The following is an 8747-nucleotide window of genomic DNA, read 5'->3' as shown; positions in this document are numbered from 1 at the left end:
ATGGTAACCTCCATTAAATACATGCATAATTAATGGCAGCTGCTCTCCTATCTGGAGACTAACAACAATAAGAAGAGGACAAGGCTGATGAGGTAGAGAGTGAGACGCCATCATAACACAACCATCTGTCATTCACCTGTAACCAGGTGAGACACCATCATAACACAACCATCTGTCATTCACCTGTAACCAGGTGAGACATCATCATAACACAACCATCTGTCATTCACCTGTAACCAGGTGAGACGCCATCATAACACAAACATCTGTCATTCACCTGTAACCAGGTGAGACACCATCATTACAAACATCGGCCATTCACCTGTAACCAGGTGAGACACCATCATAACAAACATCGGCCATTCACCTGTAACCAGGTGAGACGCCATCATAACACAAACATCTGTCATTCACCTGTAACCAGGTGAGACGCCATCATAACACAACCATCTGTCATTCACCTGTAACCAGGTGAGACACCATCATAACACAACCATCTGTCATTCACCTGTAACCAGGTGAGACGCCATCATAACACAAACATCTGTCATTCACCTGTAACCAGGTGAGACGCCATCATAACAAACATCGGCCATTCACCTGTAACCAGGTGAGACACCATCATAACACAACCATCTGTCATTCACCTGTAACCAGGTGAGACACCATCATAACACAACCATCTGTCATTCACCTGTAACCAGGTGAGACACCATCATAACACAACCATCTGTCATTCACCTGTAACCAGGTGAGATGCCATCATACCACAAACATCTGTCATTCACCTGTAACCAGGTGAGACACCATCATAACACAAACATCTGTCATTCACCTGTAACCAGGTGAGACACCATCATAACACAAACATCTGTCATTCACCTGTAACCAGGTGAGACACCATCATAACACAACCACCTGTCATTCACCTGCAACCAGGTGAGACACCATCATAACACAACCATCTGCCATTCACCTGTAACCAGGTGAGACACCATCATAACACAACCATCTGTCATTCACCTGTAACCAGGTGAGACATCATCATAACACAACCATCTGCCATTCACCTGTAACCAGGTGAGACACCATCATAACACAACCATCTATCATTCACCTGTAACCAGGTGAGACACCATCATAACACAACCATCTGCCATTCACCTGTAACCAGGTGAGACACCATCATAACACAACCATCTGCCATTCACCTGTAACCAGGTGAGACACCATCATAACACAACCATCTGTCATTCACCTGTAACCAGGTGAGACACCATCATAACACAACCATCTGCCATTCACCTGTAACCAGGTGAGACACCATCATAACACAACCATCTGTCATTCACCTGTAACCAGGTGAGATGCCATCATAACACAAACATCTGTCATTCACCTGTAACCAGGTGAGACACCATCATAACACAAACATCTGTCATTCACCTGTAACCAGGTGAGACACCATCATAACACAACCACCTGTCATTCACCTGCAACCAGGTGAGACACCATCATAACACAACCATCTGCCATTCACCTGTAACCAGGTGAGACACCATCATAACACAACCATCTGTCATTCACCTGTAACCAGGTGAGACATCATCATAACACAACCATCTGCCATTCACCTGTAACCAGGTGAGACACCATCATAACACAACCATCTATCATTCACCTGTAACCAGGTGAGACACCATCATAACACAACCATCTGCCATTCACCTGTAACCAGGTGAGACGCCATCATAACACAACCATCTGCCATTCACCTGTAACCAGGTGAGACACCATCATAACACAACCATCTGTCATTCACCTGTAACCAGGTGAGACACCATCATAACACAACCATCTGTCATTCACCTGTAACCAGGTGAGACACCATCATAACACAAACATCTGTCATTCACCTGTAACCAGGTGAGACACCATCATTACAAACATCGGCCATTCACCTGTAACCAGGTGAGACACCATCATAACAAACATCGGCCATTCACCTGTAACCAGGTGAGACACCATCATAACAAACATCGGCCATTCACCTGTAACCAGGTGAGACACCATCATAACAAACATCGGCCATTCACCTGTAACCAGGTGAGACACCATCATTACAAACATCGGCCATTCACCTGTAACCAGGTGAGACACCATCATAACAAACATCGGCCATTCACCTGTAACCAGGTGAGACGCCATCATAACACAAACATCTGTCATTCACCTGTAACCAGGTGAGACGCCATCATAACACAACCATCTGTCATTCACCTGTAACCAGGTGAGACGCCATCATAACAAACATCTGCCATTCACCTGTAACCAGGTGAGACACCATCATAACACAACCATCTGTCATTCACCTGTAACCAGGTGAGACACCATCATAACACAACCATCTGTCATTCACCTGTAACCAGGTGAGACACCATCATAACACAACCATCTGTCATTCACCTGTAACCAGGTGAGATGCCATCATAACACAAACATCTGTCATTCACCTGTAACCAGGTGAGACACCATCATAACACAAACATCTGTCATTCACCTGTAACCAGGTGAGACACCATCATAACACAACCACCTGTCATTCACCTGTAACCAGGTGAGACACCATCATAACACAACCATCTGTCATTCACCTGTAACCAGGTGAGACACCATCATAACACAACCATCTGCCATTCACCTGTAACCAGGTGAGACACCATCATAACACAACCATCTGCCATTCACCTGTAACCAGGTGAGACATCATCATAACACAACCATCTGTCATTCACCTGTAACCAGGTGAGACATCATCATAACACAACCATCTGCCATTCACCTGTAACCAGGTGAGACACCATCATAACACAACCATCTGTCATTCACCTGTAACCAGGTGAGACACCATCATAACACAACCATCTGTCATTCACCTGTAACCAGGTGAGACACCATCATAACACAACCATCTGTCATTCACCTGTAACCAGGTGAGATGCCATCATAACACAAACATCTGTCATTCACCTGTAACCAGGTGAGACGCCATCATAACACAACCATCTGTCATTCACCTGTAACCAGGTGAGACATCATCATAACACAACCATCTGCCATTCACCTGTAACCAGGTGAGACGCCATCATAACACAACCATCTGTCATTCACCTATAACCAGGTGAGACACCATCATAACACAAACATCTGTCATTCACCTGTAACCAGGTGAGACGCCATCATAACACAAACATCTGTCATTCACCTGTAACCAGGTGAGACACCATCATAACACAAACATCTGTCATTCACCTGTAACCAGGTGAGACACCATCATAACAAACATCTGTCATTCACCTGTAACCAGGTGAGACGCCATCATAACACAAACATCTGTCATTCACCTGTAACCAGGTGAGACACCATCATAACACAACCATCTGTCATTCACCTGTAACCAGGTGAGACACCATCATAACACACATCTGTCATTCACCTGTAACCAGGTGAGACACCATCATAACACAACCATCTGTCATTCACCTGTAACCAGGTGAGACACCATCATAACACAAACATCTGTCATTCACCTGTAACCAGGTGAGACACCATCATAACACAAACATCTGTCATTCACCAGTAACCAGGTGAGACATCATCATAACACAACCATCTGCCATTCACCTGTAACCAGGTGAGACACCATCATAACACAAACATCTGTCATTCACCTGTAACCAGGTGAGACGCCATCATAACACAACCATCTGTCATTCACCTGTAACCAGGTGAGACACCATCATAACACAACCATCTGTCATTCACCTGTAACCAGGTGAGACGCCATCATAACACAACCATCTGTCATTCACCTGTAACCAGGTGAGACACCATCATAACACAACCATCTGTCATTCACCTGTAACCAGGTGAGACACCATCATAACACAACCATCTGTCATTCACCTGTAACCAGGTGAGACACCATCATAACACAACCATCTGTCATTCACCTGTAACCAGGTGAGACACCATCATAACACACATCTGTCATTCACCTGTAACCAGGTGAGACACCATCATAACACAACCATCTGTCATTCACCTGTAACCAGGTGAGACACCATCATAACACAACCATCTGTCATTCACCTGTAACCAGGTGAGATGCCATCATAACACAAACATCTGTGAGACGCCATCATAACACAACCATCTGTCATTCACCTGTAACCAGGTGAGACACCATCATAACACAACCATCTGTCATTCACCTGTAACCAGGTGAGACACCATCTGTCATTCACCTGTAACCAGGTGAGACACCATCATTACAAACATCGGCCATTCACCTGTAACCAGGTGAGACACCATCATAACAAACATCTGTCATTCACCTGTAACCAGGTGAGACACCATCATAACACAACCATCTGTCATTCACCTGTAACCAGGTGAGACACCATCATAACACAACCATCTGCCATTCACCTGTAACCAGGTGAGACACCATCATAACACAACCATCTGTCATTCACCTGTAACCAGGTGAGACACCATCATAACACAACCATCTGCCATTCACCTGTAACCAGGTGAGACACCATCATAACACAACCATCTGTCATTCACCTGTAACCAGGTGAGACACCATCATAACACAACCATCTGTCATTCACCTGTAACCAGGTGAGACACCATCATAACACAACCATCTGTCATTCACCTGTAACCAGGTGAGACACCATCATAACACAACCATCTGTCATTCACCTGTAACCAGGTGAGACATCATCATAACACAACCATCTGTCATTCACCTGTAACCAGGTGAGACACCATCATAACACAACCATCTGTCATTCACCTGTAACCAGGTGAGACACCATCATAACACAAACATCTGTCATTCACCTGTAACCAGGTGAGACACCATCATAACACAAACATCTGTCATTCACCTGTAACCAGGTGAGACACCATCATAACACAACCATCTGTCATTCACCTGTAACCAGGTGAGACGCCATCATAACACAACCATCTGCCATTCACCTGTAACCAGGTGAGACACCATCATAACACAACCATCTGTCATTCACCTGTAACCAGGTGAGACGCCATCATAACACAAACATCTGTCATTCACCTGTAACCAGGTGAGACACCATCATAACACAACCATCTGTCATTCACCTGTAACCAGGTGAGACACCATCATAACACAAACATCTGTCATTCACCTGTAACCAGGTGAGACACCATCATAACACAAACATCTGTCATTCACCTGTAACCAGGTGAGACATCATCATAACACAACCATCTGCCATTCACCTGTAACCAGGTGAGACACCATCATAACACAACCATCTGTCATTCACCTGTAACCAGGTGAGACGCCATCATAACACAACCATCTGTCATTCACCTGTAACCAGGTGAGACGCCATCATAACACAAACATCTGTCATTCACCTGTAACCAGGTGAGACACCATCATAACACAACCATCTGTCATTCACCTGTAACCAGGTGAGACACCATCATAACACACATCTGTCATTCACCTGTAACCAGGTGAGACACCATCATAACACAACCATCTGTCATTCACCTGTAACCAGGTGAGACACCATCATAACACAACCATCTGTCATTCACCTGTAACCAGGTGAGACACCATCATAACACACATCTGTCATTCACCTGTAACCAGGTGAGACACCATCATAACACAAACATCTGTCATTCACCTGTAACCAGGTGAGACACCATCATAACACAAACATCTGTCATTCACCTGTAACCAGGTGAGACGCCATCATAACACAACCATCTGTCATTCACCTGTAACCAGGTGAGACACCATCATAACACAACCATCTGTCATTCACCTGTAACCAGGTGAGACGCCATCATAACACAAACATCTGTCATTCACCTGTAACCAGGTGAGACACCATCATAACACAACCATCTGTCATTCACCTGTAACCAGGTGAGACACCATCATAACACAACCATCTGTCATTCACCTGTAACCAGGTGAGACACCATCATAACACAACCATCTGTCATTCACCTGTAACCAGGTGAGACATCATCATAACACAAACATCTGTCATTCACCTGTAACCAGGTGAGACACCATCATAACACAACCATCTGTCATTCACCTGTAACCAGGTGAGACGCCATCATAACACAAACATCTGTCATTCACCTGTAACCAGGTGAGACACCATCATAACACAACCATCTGTCATTCACCTGTAACCAGGTGAGACGCCATCATAACACAACCATCTGTCATTCACCTGTAACCAGGTGAGACACCATCATAACAAACATCTGTCATTCACCTGTAACCAGATGAGACACCATCATAACACAACCATCTGTCATTCACCTGTAACCAGGTGAGACATCATCATAACACAAACATCTGTCATTCACCTGTAACCAGGTGAGACACCATCATAACACAACCATCTGTCATTCACCTGTAACCAGGTGAGACGCCATCATAACACAAACATCTGCCATTCACCTGTAACCAGGTGAGACACCATCATGACACAACCATCTGTCATTCACCTGTAACCAGGTGAGACGCCATCATAACACAAACATCTGTCATTCACCTGTAACCAGGTGAGACGCCATCATAACACAAACATCTGTCATTCACCTGTAACCAGGTGAGACATCATCATAACACAAACATCTGCCATTCACCTGTAACCAGGTGAGACACCATCATAACACAAACATCTGTCATTCACCTGTAACCAGGTGAGACACCATCATAACACACATCTGTCATTCACCTGTAACCAGGTGAGACACCATCATAACACAACCATCTGTCATTCACCTGTAACCAGGTGAGACGCCATCATAACACAAACATCTGTCATTCACCTGTAACCAGGTGAGACACCATCATAACAAACATCTGTCATTCACCTGTAACCAGGTGAGACGCCATCATAACACAAACATCTGTCATTCACCTGTAACCAGGTGAGACACCATCATAACACAACCATCTGTCATTCACCTGTAACCAGGTGAGACGCCATCATAACACAAACATCTGTCATTCACCTGTAACCAGGTGAGACGCCATCATAACACAAACATCTGTCATTCACCTGTAACCAGGTGAGACGCCATCAGAACACAAACATCTGTCATTCACCTGTAACCAGGTGAGACGCCATCATAACACAAACATCTGTCATTCAACTGTAACCAGGTGAGACACCATCATAACACAAACATCTGTCATTCACCTGTAACCAGGTGAGACGCCATCATAACACAAACATCTGTCATTCACCTGTAACCAGGTGAGACATCATCATAACACAACCATCTGTCATTCACCTGTAACCAGGTGAGACGCCATCATAACACAAACATCTGTCATTCACCTGTAACCAGGTGAGACACCATCATAACAAACATCTGTCATTCACCTGTAACCAGGTGAGACGCCATCATAACACAAACATCTGTCATTCACCTGTAACCAGGTGAGACGCCATCATAACACAACCATCTGTCATTCACCTGTAACCAGGTGAGACGCCATCATAACACAAACATCTGTCATTCACCTGTAACCAGGTGAGACACCATCATAACAAACATCTGTCATTCACCTGTAACCAGATGAGACACCATCATAACACAACCATCTGTCATTCACCTGTAACCAGGTGAGACGCCATCATAACACAACCATCTGTCATTCACCTGTAACCAGGTGAGACATCATCATAACAAACATCTGTCATTCACCTGTAACCAGGTGAGACGCCATCATAACACAAACATCTGTCATTCACCTGTAACCAGGTGAGACACCATCATAACACAACCACCTGTCATTAACCTGTAACCAGGTGAGACACCATCATAACACAACCATCTGTCATTCACCTGTAACCAGGTGAGACACCATCACAACAAACATCTGTCATTCACCTGTAACCAGGTGAGACACCATCATAACACAAACATCTGTCATTCACCTGTAACCAGGTGAGACACCATCATAACACAAACATCTGTCATTCACCTGTAACCAGGTGAGACGCCATCATAACACAAACATCTGTCATTCACCTGTAACCAGGTGAGACATCATCATAACACAAACATCTGCCATTCACCTGTAACCAGGTGAGACACCTTCATAACACAAACATCTGTCATTCACCTGTAACCAGGTGAGACACCATCATAACACAACCATCTGTCATTCACCTGTAACCAGGTGAGACGCCATCATAACACAACCATCTGTCATTCACCTGTAACCAGGTGAGACGCCATCATAACACAAACATCTGTCATTCACCTGTAACCAGGTGAGACATCATCATAACAAACATCTGTCATTCACCTGTTACCAGGTGAGACGCCATCATAACACAAACATCTGTCATTCACCTGTAACCAGGTGAGACACCATCATAACACAACCATATGTCATTCACCTGTAACCAGGTGAGACACCATCATAACACAACCATCTGTCATTCACCTGTAACCAGGTGAGACACCATCATAACAAACATCTGTCATTCACCTGTAACCAGGTGAGACACCATCATAACACAACCATCTGTCATTCACCTGTAACCAGGTGAGACGCCATCATAACACAAACATCTGTCATTCACCTGTAACCAGGTGAGACACCATCATAACACAAACATCTGTCATTCACC

General features: G+C 44.5%; 1 long non-coding RNA gene across 4 annotated transcripts; it reads left to right on the top strand.

The window, feature by feature from the left end:
- The first annotated feature begins 231 nt into the window (after window positions 1-231).
- On the top strand, window positions 232-5170 carry LOC127927856 (uncharacterized). 4 transcript variants are annotated; one of them, XR_008129297.1, is made up of 3 exons: window positions 232-287; window positions 2291-2382; window positions 5113-5170. It is a non-coding gene; the product is annotated as an uncharacterized LOC127927856 (long non-coding RNA). The 4 variants fall into 4 exon arrangements; XR_008129296.1 differs by lacking the exon at window positions 232-287 and adding an exon at window positions 369-424; XR_008129295.1 differs by lacking the exon at window positions 232-287 and adding an exon at window positions 510-565.
- Window positions 5171-8747: the final 3577 nt, after the last annotated feature.

The sequence above is a fragment of the Oncorhynchus keta genome, unplaced genomic scaffold, assembly GCF_023373465.1.
Source record: "Oncorhynchus keta strain PuntledgeMale-10-30-2019 unplaced genomic scaffold, Oket_V2 Un_scaffold_180_pilon_pilon, whole genome shotgun sequence".
Classification (NCBI taxonomy): domain Eukaryota; kingdom Metazoa; phylum Chordata; class Actinopteri; order Salmoniformes; family Salmonidae; genus Oncorhynchus; species Oncorhynchus keta.
This window is presented reverse-complemented; position numbering and strand designations above follow the sequence as displayed.